At 45.5% G+C, this 13699-nt stretch overlaps 1 protein-coding gene and 1 long non-coding RNA gene across 2 annotated transcripts in view; one reads left to right on the top strand and one right to left on the bottom strand.

Annotated features, from left to right (window-relative positions):
• Window positions 1-13699, bottom strand: part of LOC138510338 (guanine nucleotide-binding protein subunit alpha-14) — an 879850-nt gene that overhangs the window by 684838 nt on the left and 181313 nt on the right. The gene's annotated exons all lie outside the window — the stretch shown is intronic.
• On the top strand, window positions 11774-13007 carry LOC138511033 (uncharacterized). Its single transcript, XR_011280550.1, has 2 exons — window positions 11774-11901; window positions 12332-13007. It is a non-coding gene; the product is annotated as an uncharacterized lncRNA (long non-coding RNA).

The following is a 13699-nucleotide window of genomic DNA, read 5'->3' as shown; positions in this document are numbered from 1 at the left end:
AGCCCGTTGTAAGCCATCCAATGTTGAATAAGTGAGTAAACCTGATTGAGGACTTCAGAGTCCTCCTTATAATCCCCTGAAACGGGGAGGTGAGGCACAGAGTGTCCTCCGCATAATTAGTATATGTGATGCCTTTAGAATCCAACACATCACACTGTGGCTTGGTAAATATGTTGTATAGGGCTGATAAGCACGACCCCTGTGGCAAACTAGTCCAGCACGATAACATCAGCTGCTGCCGCCCTGCTGCATACTCTGGCCAAGCGATCAGACAGGAAGGATTTTAACCATTTAACCACCAAGGGTGAAACATTAGCAGAGTCATATATTCCATCGGCCAGGATGGAGTGTTCAACTAGGTCAAAAAGCGGCTGATATATCTGTAGCCATCAATAAAACAATCCATAGCTTGCAAGATATTGGACATCAAATCCAACAAGGCAGTCTCAGTGCCATGTGCCTACACCAGACCGACATTTCCCCAAGATGTTCGATTTGATAAGATGTTCCTGGACAAGGAGATGTGCAGCTAGGTCCAAGATCTTCAGCAGAATTGGTACGTTAGTAATGGGTCCATAATTAGCAACAATATTAGTATCTAATGTATGCTTTTTTAGTAGCGGTGTGAACCAGGCACGATTTATGAGAGTCAGCACACGTCCTTTTGTAAAAGAACCATTGATGAACTTTGTAATAAGAGGGACCGGCAGCGGAGCACAGGCTTTCACCGGGATAGCAGGGCATTCATCACCCTTGCAGGCGGTGAAATTAGAGACCCTCAAAAAGCCCTGTCCTTGTATCCGGCAGTAGAATTGAATTCCCCACAACCATGGTCCACAATCTTCGAGAAAGCCTGGACAACTATGCAATATTACTTTTAATAGCTCATCCTATGACTCTTTTGGTAGGCTTTTTCTGTTTATTATCAAAGCCATTTTGTCTCTTCTTCTTGTAAAAAATCTACCAGCATGGACAGTTTACTTGCTTTACGTTACTTCAATAATGCAACTTTTGCTAGTGCAAAGGATTTCGTGTACCAAGTATTGGGGTCCTCAGGGAAAAGGAGTAATGTTTAGGGATGACCCGAATGCTCTCAGAACATCCCATTATTAAGTATTTTCATCAAAACAAAATGTAATATCCCTATTTGCTAAAGTCACAGTTTGGTTATAGTTCAAGTCAGACCTCCTACCATCTCATAGGATTGTTCATATTGGACTGACACAGATTACATTTTTGATTCTTACAACCACCCAGCCTCAGAGTGATAAGGAGTCACAATCACCTTCTACCCTCTTTAGAACAAAAATAAGGTTTAACTTATACAAGTCCTCTACCATCACTGGTGCTACGTTTATCCACTACTTAAAATGTTATGGTGGTGTGATAAGGTCAATAAGTGGGGTGCGTTAAAGGGGGGAAAGGACCCCACTAAGCCGAAGTGGGAGGGATATCTGAGGTTAATGCCAGAGCCAGTCCTTACCCCTTAGGTTGATGGTGGCAGCAGAGAGGGCCCCCAATTCCTGCCCTGCTCCCTTTTTTGCATCTCCAGCCTTAACCCTGAATGCGTATACTTGCCAGGGTTCTTTTTGCCTTTTCAGACCTGGTTCCAAAAACAGAAGAAAAGAACCTAGCAGCCATCGAGCAGTTAGGAAAAGAAGCCAGAATACACAAACATCTACCTGCATGAACAAAGCTCCAGGGCAACAGGATCCAGATCACTGTTGTGGAGCGACAACTAAAGCCACACAGCGAACAAGACCGGCGAAGTCTGTCAGTAGTCCCGCAACATAGAACAGTCCACTGGGCCATCATGGACTTGAAAGGGGAAGGCTCCACCGACTTACACAAGAGGTCCCCACCAATAGGGCCCCGAAAACGAACTGCAACATTGTTCTTTTACCGCCATATCTCCTGGGCAGCAAGCCTGTGTGGAGAAAGTGGATAGGATTAAGACCCCTTACGCATGTTTATATCGAACACGCCTGGAGAAGGAAGAAAGGAGATTGGATAGGGAAAGCTGGCCCACCCTTAACAGAGGAGGGATACATACACAAGGAACAGGAAGTGTAGGTGTATCGGTTGAGTTCAGGGGAAAATATGGATATCGACCAATAGACCAGCGAGAGGGAGGAGGGCATTGCGGATTGTGAAGAGTTTTGGAGTAGGTGAGGCATTGGCTTAGGAGAGCTAGTGGTCCGCCGTGATGTGTGTGCGTTTGTAAGACGTGTGTGGAGAGATGGCAGCAGTGAATGTGATAAGAGAGTAAGGAGGGTGATTGAGTAGTAGAGTGGGAGTAGTATTAATGTGGGAGGAACAGGAGTAGCAGTAGGCGGCTTGGGGAGCAGGAACAGAGGGAAACATGTTAATGGGAGGATTGAAACATTGTCGAGCCAGGAAAACGGTCAGGAAGGGATATGGGAGGAGAAGGAGCAGACAGAGCAGAAGGGGGTGCGAGTGGAGCCAGGAAAATCTTATTCAATAACTGCAATGCACACTCCTATTTTCGCCATTACAACAGTAAACAGCAGTGAGGGGAGGGAAAGTTAGGAAGTCTCAGAGCGAGTTCGCGAGCCTGCTTTTTAGGAGAACATTATCAGCCTAAGACAGCGGTTAGACAGTGTGGGCCAACAATCAATCGTACTAACTGGGCGTTCCACACTACTGGATTATAGAAGAGGTTTGTGGGAACTGCCCAACAGGGACTGTGCTATCCAGGCATGGTGCACTAACAATCTCTGCCTTAATGCCAGTAAGACATAGATCCTTCTCATTGGGACCCCTGCTCCCTAATTACCTCCCACACGCTGGTTGCCCTCCTTCGGCCCCTCCCCTCACCCTCCAGCGAGGCAAAAAACCTTGGTGTACTGTTGGACTCATCTCTCCTTCAATCACTGACCTTGCCAAGAAGGCCCACTTTCAACTGCAGCTCCTCAGAGGCATTCTCCCTTTCCTCACCTTCCCCCAGAACCTCAATGTCTTCAGAGCTCTGGTCCTCTCCAGGCTGGACTACTGCAACAGCCTCTTCCTCAATCTACCCAATTCCTCCCTTCAACTAATGCAGAATAGGGATGCAAGATGTATCCTTGGCCTCAAGCACAGAGACTGCATCTCTCCAGCCCTAAAATCTCTCCACTGGCCCCCTGTTGCTGCACCGATCAAGTTCAAGACTCTCTGCATCATCCACAAGGCTTTCTGGGGTATAGGAGCCCGCTACATCTAACTCTCTATCCCTAAACACCTCCTTCTAGACCCCTTTGGTCTTCTAGCTCCAACTCTCTGCAGATCAGAGGCTTCTGCAAACAGAGTGATAGGTAGATCTCTCTCCTCCGCAGGCGCCTCTCTCTGGAATGGCCTCCCTGCACCTTTCAGACTTGAGCCGTGTCTCAAGTTCCGGAAGCTTGTCAAAACCCGCCCCCCCCCTTCTCATCTAATGTCCCCATCTGCCTCTTGACGGGCTGCCTGGTTCCTTCAGATTCTTACAGGGTAGCAGGCCCTCCTCGTTCAGTCTACCCTGACCCCCCCCCTTCACCTCAACTTGCACTTGCCCTTCCAGGCCCACCCCCCAGCACTAGCATGGCTGGGCCTGCACCCTTTGAGCCCTTCCAGCCCCCTACCTCGCACATAGCTCGTGGACCTTTGTTCCGCTGCACACTCTGCTTTCCACTGGCTCTGTCCACCTGGCCTGCCTGGCACTCACTTTCTCACGGGCCATTCTGCCCCGACAAGCACTCCCGCCCCTTCTCCCCTCAGCACTTCTTGTTACTACACTTGCACGATCCGAATGCCACAAGGCCTAGTAGGACCGTTTTGTTCATAAACGTCAAGCGAAAGGACAGCCATTGCACCCACAACATATTTAATAAAGACCCTCAAACTGTCCTTGAGACAGAGTATTTTCTGTGCCACATATGACATGTGGGCTCCTACTTAAAGCTTGCAAGATTAACTCTCAAATGAAGGATGCCAGTTGGCCATTGTATATTCATTTACTACAGGGGTGATCCCCCTGTGATCAGTCTTGAGTTTTGCATGACTCACCAGATACTTTTATTCCTTATTTTACATGAAATTCCCAAGTAACAGCTTCTGTAAGTGCTAGCCCAAAGTCAATTAGTTAAGTAGGTTACAAGCTTGACAGGTTTCTTTTTGGTTACAATTTAAAATAACACTAGGACTGCACTATAAATTCTGTATAACCCAGCAGACAAATCTAGCTCTAACATAAAGAGCTGTCCATACGTGCTTGGGAGGCCTATTCACAGAGGTAGACTGTCAATTACCCAGGTTTCCTGTAAAACGATAACATCCTAACATTTAAAGGAGAGTTCCGGGACTTTTTTTTTATTGTCCCTACGGTTCGGCCATGTGTTTTTAAGCATAACTCGGTAGATCGTGGAAAACTTTACTATGGACCTTACCCGACTTTTCGTCCATTAACGCACTCGAAATCAGCCGCCATTTTATGATAATCCTATCACTTGCCGCATCGCCCTGGCTCACCTGCTTTTGCGGCACTAAATCAAATCCCCCACCCCCGAGGCTGACATCAGCAGACGCGTACCGCCCATTTCCCAACGCCAAAGCACGTTTCGTGTCAACAATCGCTGCGCCTCAGCTAATGAAGTGTCGCCATGGAAACGGCAGGACGCCTCTTTCCTCAATAAGTATAAACACACCGTTTCACAACACACAGCAGCAGATTTTCGATTCCATTACTCTCGCTGTGTTACTTTGAGTATTCTGTGACTCGTTTCTGTGCTCTGGTCAGCTACCTTCGTTGATTGTAGCCCGTGTGAACAGATACCAGTACCACCGCTATAAATTATTTTACTTTCTTTACCACACAATGGCTACAATAATGCCGTATATGTACGAGCCCGAGTACACCGAGGAAGAACTACTGGAAAGGCAAGCACGCGAAAACGATGGGGATTCGGACGGCAGTTGGGAGGACCAGTCAACGGATGAAGAGCCTGGACCATGTCGCATGGACGGCGTCTCCACCTGGTGCACGTGCAATCGTTGCGAGCTAATGCCAACTGAGGAGGAGAACTGCTGCTGCCGTGAAAATTCCGGGTGCTTGGCCTACATTTCGGAAGGCGAGCCAAGTCCGCAATGCATCACCGAGCTGCCAGAGTTCAGGGAAGCCTGCCTCTCACGGACAGTGTTGAGGATGATGATGGTGCTTATGCACGAACTTTGCGGCACTGTTCGTCCGCGTAATCCGAGTAACGAGTAAGTATACTCTGGTTGTGATGTCACTGATGCCACTACTATTTCATGGTCGTCTCCCACATATAAAACTACATCTACATATCATTCGAATGCATGTAAATTGGTTCCATGTTGTGCATTTTCTAGATAGAATTTTTTTCAAAGCAGAATGACATTTTTGTACCTGAATCGACAGTGATAAGAAAGTTGTCATTTTAATACAGTTTGCATCTTTCATTTTCACAGGTGGTACAGGCTGGTGGCCTATCGTTGCTTCACTTGGTGGCTTCACGGGAGGCTCGGACACTGCGTTCGGAGAGTAATACCTGCCTGTGCGGTACTTGCCATTAGACAACATTTCCCCAGCGACAGTGGACAATACCGCGGCTTTTCCCGGGATGTGCTGCAACCGCAACTTTACAATGTGTAATGTTTATTATTTATGTTCAATTGAAATTAAGATCTAAAATAAAACCCAACATATATTTTAACAATGGTTGTTTTGATTTTTTAAATGAATCTAGTGTGTCTCCATTGAATAGTCTTCCTGTGCCTTGTCTTGTCACACCACATGTCTCCGGCCAGCATCCTCCCTCACGCTGGCCGCCCACCTTCAATCCACATAACCGTTGAACCCATATGCAGCAGACATACATATGTTATTTTGCGGGTTGGCATCAAGCCTCCCGGCCTTGCCTCCTCCCCCAAAAATACTTACCACACCACTTTGTTCAGGGTCTCCAGGGTGAACTTCACCCATATATTCTCCTGGGAGGCTGAGGTATTTATAAACTCACCCCCCTGCCTTCCATGTACTAGATCCTGCAGCCTGCCTCTTACATGCAGTTAGATGGCCTCTCCTTGGTGAGGCCCTACGGCAAACGAGTCTTGTCTGCACGACCACCGCCCGCACCGGGGTACTTGCGCTGGCAAGTGGAGCTGTCAGGGAGCGATTAAGGCCAAGAGGTGCCAAAGACCATGTACACTTCAAAGTGGTCTATAGAACATGGGTTGTTGTTCCCATGTCTACCGCCAGACCCCGTGTCTCCTGCCAAGCATCTCCCCTCACGCTGGACGGCCCCCTGCAATCCACATAAGTGTGTCTCCATTCACGAGTCTTCCTGTGTCTTGTCTGCACGACCACCGCCCCAATCCACCCCCCGCCCTATCAAAGGCAGTTCGCACCGGGGTACTTGCGCTGGCAAGTGGAGCTGTCAGGGAGCGATTAAGGCCAAGAGGTGCCAAAGACCATGTACACTTCAAAGTGGTCTATAGAGCATGGGTTGTTGTTCCCATGTCTACCGCCAGACCCCGTGTCTCCTGCCAAGCATCTCCCCTCACGCTGGACGGCCCCCTGCAATCCACATAAGTGTGTCTCCATTCACGAGTCTTCCTGTGTCTTGTCTGCACGACCACCGCCCCAATCCACCCCCCGCCCTATCAAAGGCAGTTCGCACCGGGGTACTTGCGCTGGCAAGTGGAGCTGTCAGGGAGCGATAAAGGCCAAGAGGTGCCAAAGACCATGTACACTTCAAAGTGGTCTATAGAGCATGGGTTGTTGTTCCCATGTCTACCGCCAGACCCCGTGTCTCCTGCCAAGCATCTCCCCTCACGCTGGACGGCCCCCTGCAATCCACATAAGTGTGTCTCCATTCACGAGTCTTCCTGTGTCTTGTCTGCACGACCACCGCCCCAATCCACCCCCCGCCCTATCAAAGGCAGTTCGCACCGGGGTACTTGCGCTGGCAAGTGGAGCTGTCAGGGAGCGATAAAGGCCAAGAGGTGCCAAAGACCATGTACACTTCAAAGTGGTCTATAGAGCATGGGTTGTTGTTCCCATGTCTACCGCCAGACCCCGTGTCTCCTGCCAAGCATCTCCCCACACGTCATTCATTCACAAACACACCCCTGTTTCGAATTCTTTATAACCCACTTCATATTTATAATGAGAACTTCTTTGCGCTTTGCTAGTCAACCCGTGAAGGTGCTGGTTGTCTGCTCTTCGTCTCTGTGAACTTCCGTGACCACTTTGAGCAAACTCATCAGTTTGCAACCTGTGAACTGCTCCCTGTTCTACGACAAGAAACTACTCTGATCCCTGCATCTAACTGTTTGCTCGTCAAGGTAAGGCCATGTACCATACTCATTTTGCGTCCAATTTCTTTTCGTTCAAGACAGTACATGCAAGGAACTAGTCACATGTTCTGAGTTTAGTCAAATTATTTTTGTATTTTTTTAAAGTTATTCAAATACTTATCCGCATGTGAATACCGTGTATAGTTCCAAAAACCAAAACATACCTTGCATTGAACCTTTTATGTATTTAATTTTTTAACACATTGGTATTCATAGAGAATTGTTGATCTTTACTTTTCAGAACTTTCCACAATGCCTGCCTGTTCCATTGGCGGTTGTCCTTCGAAGACCCATAATAAATCTGAAGGTACTATAATGCATGTTTTCCCTAAGACAATAGATCAGATAAGAGAATGGGTCCGATATTGCGGATATCCACCCTCTGAGCTTGAAAGTAGAGTCCTAGAAGTCTTTGCGGACAAGAGGGGTGATCGATACCGCATCTGCAGCAGGCACTTTACCTCTGACATGTACTCCACATCATTGCTAATAAAGAAGAACACACCGCGAGCGAGGCGAAAATTGCTCTCAACCGCTATTCCCACTCTATTCGTCCACATCCCTCCACTGGTGAGTCAAGTTTACGTATTTATCTCTCGGCCTTGCGGTAGTGTGTAGCATTAGCTAACAATAATTTCCCCATTTATGTATCCACTCAATATGAAGGCGGAAGATTCTCCATCCGTGTCGTTATTGCAGTCATCAGCCACTTCAAGCGCCTATCGGGTAATATTACTAGGCTATTCTGCCACTGACTTGTTTTAGGCATGTAAATCAATAGTTTTAATTTATCGTGTAATTATTTTACCTAATGGTACACCCTTGTACTCGTCCTCTAGTCTTTGTTTTCAGTTATAATTATTGTTATCCAAAATAATTCAAGTACTGTCTTTCAGGGAGATGCTGAGGAGTTCAACGTATTGACGACTACCGTTGATGTCACTCAGATGCTCGAGGTACGTTTCAGGACAGTTCCATCGATGGAGATCATCAGATCTTGCATTCTTGTAGCGTGATTGTTACACACAATGTTTCTTTCGTTTTTAGCCATTGATATGTCCTTCTGTCGTCGCCCTCCTATGTGTCTTCTTTTTTCAATATTGTGTTCATTACTAATGAAAGTCCTATGTTTCAGGGAGTCGATGGAGCATTAGTCCAAGAAGAAGGGGGAGCGTGCAGTTACGGGTCGGCGCAACAGCTTGCAGAAGTGTGCACCGCAGTTACATCGTCCCTTGATGTTCTTATGCATTTCGAGGTATGGATACTGACAGCTCGATCAAGCGAGATCATATGACGTGATTACATCCGCTATACTTCCTTCTTTATTAACGCAAGTACTATGTTTCAGGGAGATGACGGAGCTTCTTCTACAAGAACATCACCCCTAGTAGTTGATGCAGATCTCTGGGTGGTGACACTTCCAACGATCGAGCAAATCGAATCATATTTAGATATCCATTATTTATTTTAGACAACTGATCATTTGTGCAGGTCTATTTAGATGAGCCGTTGACGCCTGCACAAAGTGTATGTTCTTTTTAACAAAATAGAAAACCATACTAATGCAATTACTGTGTTTCAGGGAGTTACTGAAGCATCATCTTCAATAATATCATCAATGGAAGTCTATGAGGAGCCCGAGGTATGGATCTTGACAGTTCCATCTAACTAGATCAACAATGCGTGAATAATTGTCGTTTGAATGTTCTACACAAAGCGTTCATTCGTGTTTTGCTATTGAGATGTACGTGGGTATTGGTCCCCAAGTACATTTTGTGTTTTCGATATTATTATACATACTAATGAAAGTTCTATGTTTCAGGGAGTCCATGGAGCGTCAGTGCGTGATGGATGTGCTCATCAGGAAAACATAGTCGTTGCAGCGCAAGAGGAAGTGGAGACATGCACACACGAGTCGGAGCAACAGCGTCCTGATGTTGAAGTTCGAGGCAAGAAAGTTTCAAAGAAAAGAAAGCAAAAGAAGGTTAGTGTCCTGGTCACTATATTATGTTGTTTTTCACTGTTAATAGTTCAATACTGTAAGTTGTGTTTAAACTGAACACCCCTTTTCCAATCTGTCCTCTAGTTGCGAGTGGGTGTACGAACTAGATCTACACAGACAGTGAAGCGAACGAGAGATGTTGCTTGTCAAACCTTTTGGCAGGGACTTGAGACTGGAGAAGCATCGTGCCAATGGGAAGAATATGAAGTGATTGACAACGGAGCTATACCACCACCAGCCATTGATAGTGAATGTCCTCCTGGTAGTTCGGATGCAGTCGGAGATCAATTCACAGAATCCACACCCGCAAAAACTAAGACGGCGAGAAAGTTGAAGAAATTGTTTTATTCACCCATCGCCGGAGAAGGAACAGATGTTGCAATGGAAGAGAATGAAGTAGACGACAATGAAACACCATCAATATCACTGAACATAGCGGAAGACGATATCAGAGATTCTACCTTTCATGTGAGTGACATGTCCTCAACGTTACAGGCCGAACCAGCTGGGATGCAGAGTGACAGTATAAGGAAAGAGGCCAAATTCATTGTATTCGATAGTTGTTTGATTGATATTATTATTCGGATTAAATGTGGGCATTTGGTAGGTGGGGAAGTATGTGGGGAGCCATTGATTAATGTGACTCGTGCAATTCGAGGCACTAACCTTAAAATACATGCCACCTGTACAAAATATCATCCTTTCACATGGTCTGCACAACCTATGCTGGGACAACTGCCAGCAGGCAATCTACTTTGTGCAGCGGCTGCACTTTTTAGTGGTTCAAGTTTTAAAAAATTAGAGTCTTTCTTTCAGTTTGTGGGAATCCATTTCATTGCGAAAACTCAGTTCTACAAATACCAAACCGATTATCTATTTCCAGCCATTAGCGAAGCTTGGAGAATGGAAAAAATGTCTATTGATAGTACATTCGCGGGCAAACGGTTCAGGCTAGCCGGTGATGGACAGTGCGACAGCCCAGGATTTTCAGCCAAGTACTGCACCTACCACTTTCAGGACATGGAAAGTAAGAAAATTGTGAGTTCGGTGGTCGTGCAGGTGTCACAAAGTACATCCTCAGTGGCCATGGAGAAAGTTGGCTTTGTAGCATCATTGCAAGAACTACAATCGCGGGGAATGGTGATCGACCTGATAGCCACGGACAGACACGTTTCAATTGCCAAGACAATGAGAGAACAGTACAAAAATATAAATCACCAATTTGACGTTTGGCATCTTGCAAAATCAATCAATAAAAAATTGTCGGCTGCAGGTAAAAAAAAAGAATTGCAAGGTATTTCACAGTGGTCCAAGTCAATCAGCAACCATCTTTGGTGGAGCTCAAAAACATGTGGAGGGTCGTTGGAAATTCTACTGGAAAAATGGCGGTCAGTAATGCCACACTGTACAAATGTTCACCGATGGAACACGAACCAACATTTCCACAATTGTGAACATGGCCATTTGTCCACAGAGGAGGCACGGAAGAAGAAGTGGTTGATTCCTTCATCACCCACTCACAAAGCCATTGAAAAGATTGTATTTGATAAAACTATAACAAAAGCTTTGAGGGGACTCACGGAATTCTGCCACACAGGAGATTTGGAGGTGTTCCACAATATGTGCCTAAAGTACAGGCCACAACGATTGCATTTTGGCATGGAGGGCATGATAAATCGGACTCTTTTAGCGGTCTTGGCACATAACCATAATGTTGGCCGTCAACAAAGTAGGACGACCGGAACTTTAGGGACGCTTCGCTACAATAAGGCCTTCACTAAAAGAAGTAAACAATGGGTGATCAAACCAGTGTTTGAGGATATGCAATATGAGTTTATTGAGAAACTTATTGTTGACGTCCTAGATAGGCACATAAATGGAGTTGTGAACGAACCTGTGCAGGGGACAACTGCATTGCCACCCAACATTGCATCTGTTCCATGTCCACCTAAAGAAGAACTCATTGAGAAATACACATCACGGTTTAAATGATTGTAATTTGATTGTCTGTTCTCTCAAGTCTCCTCATGTCGCAGGCCCATTGAATATGTGTATCTATGTATTGTGTAAATAAAAGTGATTGCTCAGTGTACATGCAATGTGTCTCTCCACCCTTGTTCATTTGCGCATTAAATTAAACCAAACAGTAATATAAATCATTTTTCAATAAATATAGAATCTCTCCGTATTTATGGTTCTGTGTGGCTGCAAAGCACGCAGACAAAATGCAAAGATGGAGTGTAAATTTCAAGTCCTGTGAGAATGCCTTACACTGAATGTAGCTAACTTGGAATGTGTGCTCGTTCGAAGTGAAGGTCAGCTGCTTTGATTTTTTCTCGGGTGCCAGAATGGCCCACGACTCAGAATAAGGTTCTATTGTATTTTGACCTTGACAGGCCTGGACCACGTAAGAAACGATAATGAATATAATTTCAGAAACGAAAGCCATTTCATGTTCGTTCATTAGAAGAAATAACGTCGGCATAGAAGGAGTGGTATTTCGGGGCTGCCCTACGCACAGACGCAATGGAAAATGCAAATATAATGTAAGTAACTCTTTAGATGAGTTTATACCGCAATTTAATTACTATACAGTTGCTTTAAAGACGGGTTAAGTTGTACTTGTTCGTTCTATGTGGCATGTTGTTTTGTACCGCACACTATCTTGGGGAGAACCGTCTACTTTTACGGAAGCACCTCAAATCCTTTGCTTCTGCTTTCTCTCTCCCTCTCCCCTGCAACAACTGGTCCACTGTCTGCGATCTCGGTCCTGGGCCCTTCCACTCTCCACCTGCACTCCCTGTCAACCCCTGCACTGAGGGACTGTCTCAGTATCCTACAGCCCCCCCTTGACGTTTAAAACCCAGTTGCACTGTCCTAGCTATGAAATAATTTACCGACCGAATATATAAAATGAATAATTTTAATAAAGATCTGATGGTGAGACTAATTTCATTGTTTATGTTTTTCAAACAGGTACATCATGCATTACTGCATGTGTCACGAGTACCAGACACCGGCGGACGGCTTCTTTAACCGCCAGTTGCTTCTCCGCGTGAACAACGTTACCACCCTGACCATTTTATGGGACGATCGCCAAGTACAAGTATGCCCTTACGCGGTACTAACGGCTAGATGCAACATACAGACCGTTGTGGTGGCCTAGTGCCTCGTTGTTGGAACAGCCATGCGATTATCAGTGCGACCGAAGAGCTTATTTTATCGTAAACCAACACCATGTCTACTGCACACGAACATCGCTTGCCTCAAGACGAAATATTTTGGATCGAGAGCAAATAAAAATTCATTTATCTAAGACCCTGTGTACAGCAAAGGAACATCGTGTGCCTCGAAACGAACTTTTCGGAACGTGAACAAATAAAAATGCAAATCGCTGAATATTCTCAAAACATTTGATGTCAAATAAATGTACTTTGCCAAATGTACAATCTTGCCGTTTGCTTTTAAACCACCGTTTCATATTCCGAATTGTGGCGCTGTATTGTGAGATGATCTAAGACCCTGTGTACAGCAAAGGAACATCGTGTGCCTCGAAACGGAACTTTTTGGAACATGTGCAAATAAAAATGCTAATCGCTGAATATTCTCAAAACATTTGATGTCAAATAAATTTACTTTACCAAATTTACAATCTTGCGGTTTAATTTAAAAGTACAGTTTCATATTCCCAATTGTGGCGCGCTGTGTTTGAGCTCATCTGTGTTGATTTCCTGGTTCTGTGTGGAGTCGCGTAGAAGACGCCTGGGCGCGTTTGCCTACGCAGCTCAGTCACGTCACGGATAGAGGCGGGGAATATGAATGTTTTGATCAAGTCTGTTTCAGGGGCGGGGGATTTGATTTAGTGCCGCAAAAGCAGGTGAGCCAGGGCGATGCGGCAAGTGATAGGATTATCAGAAAATGGCGGCTGATTTCGAGTGCGTTAATGGACGAAAAGTCGGGTAAGGTCCATAGGAAAGTTTTCCACGATCTACCGAGTTATGCTTAAAAACACATGGCCGAACCGTAGGGACAATAAAAAAAAAGTCCCGGAACTCTCCTTTAATAAATGAGAGAAAATTCTAATCCGCAATTTCCACCATAATCTAGCTACGCTCCATGCCCTCATCTTCGAGGATTGGCCAAATAACTCAGCGATTGATGTGCTGTTAAAAAAAGACATGGAAGACACATTCTTATTAGGATTGCAGTAACAATGTACTTTGTGGCAAGTCAATGTTCCAAGGAAAAGGTAGATAGATAATTCCAAACTCAATGCCCCATAAAGCACAGGGAATAGCAGCTCACAAGGTTTGATCTTGGAAAAGCTCCCAGAAGAACTTCTTA

Source organism: Ambystoma mexicanum, chromosome 6p, assembly GCF_040938575.1.
Source record: "Ambystoma mexicanum isolate Mex_15411 chromosome 6p, UKY_AmexF1_1, whole genome shotgun sequence".
NCBI classification, from domain to species: domain Eukaryota; kingdom Metazoa; phylum Chordata; class Amphibia; order Caudata; family Ambystomatidae; genus Ambystoma; species Ambystoma mexicanum.
This window is presented reverse-complemented; position numbering and strand designations above follow the sequence as displayed.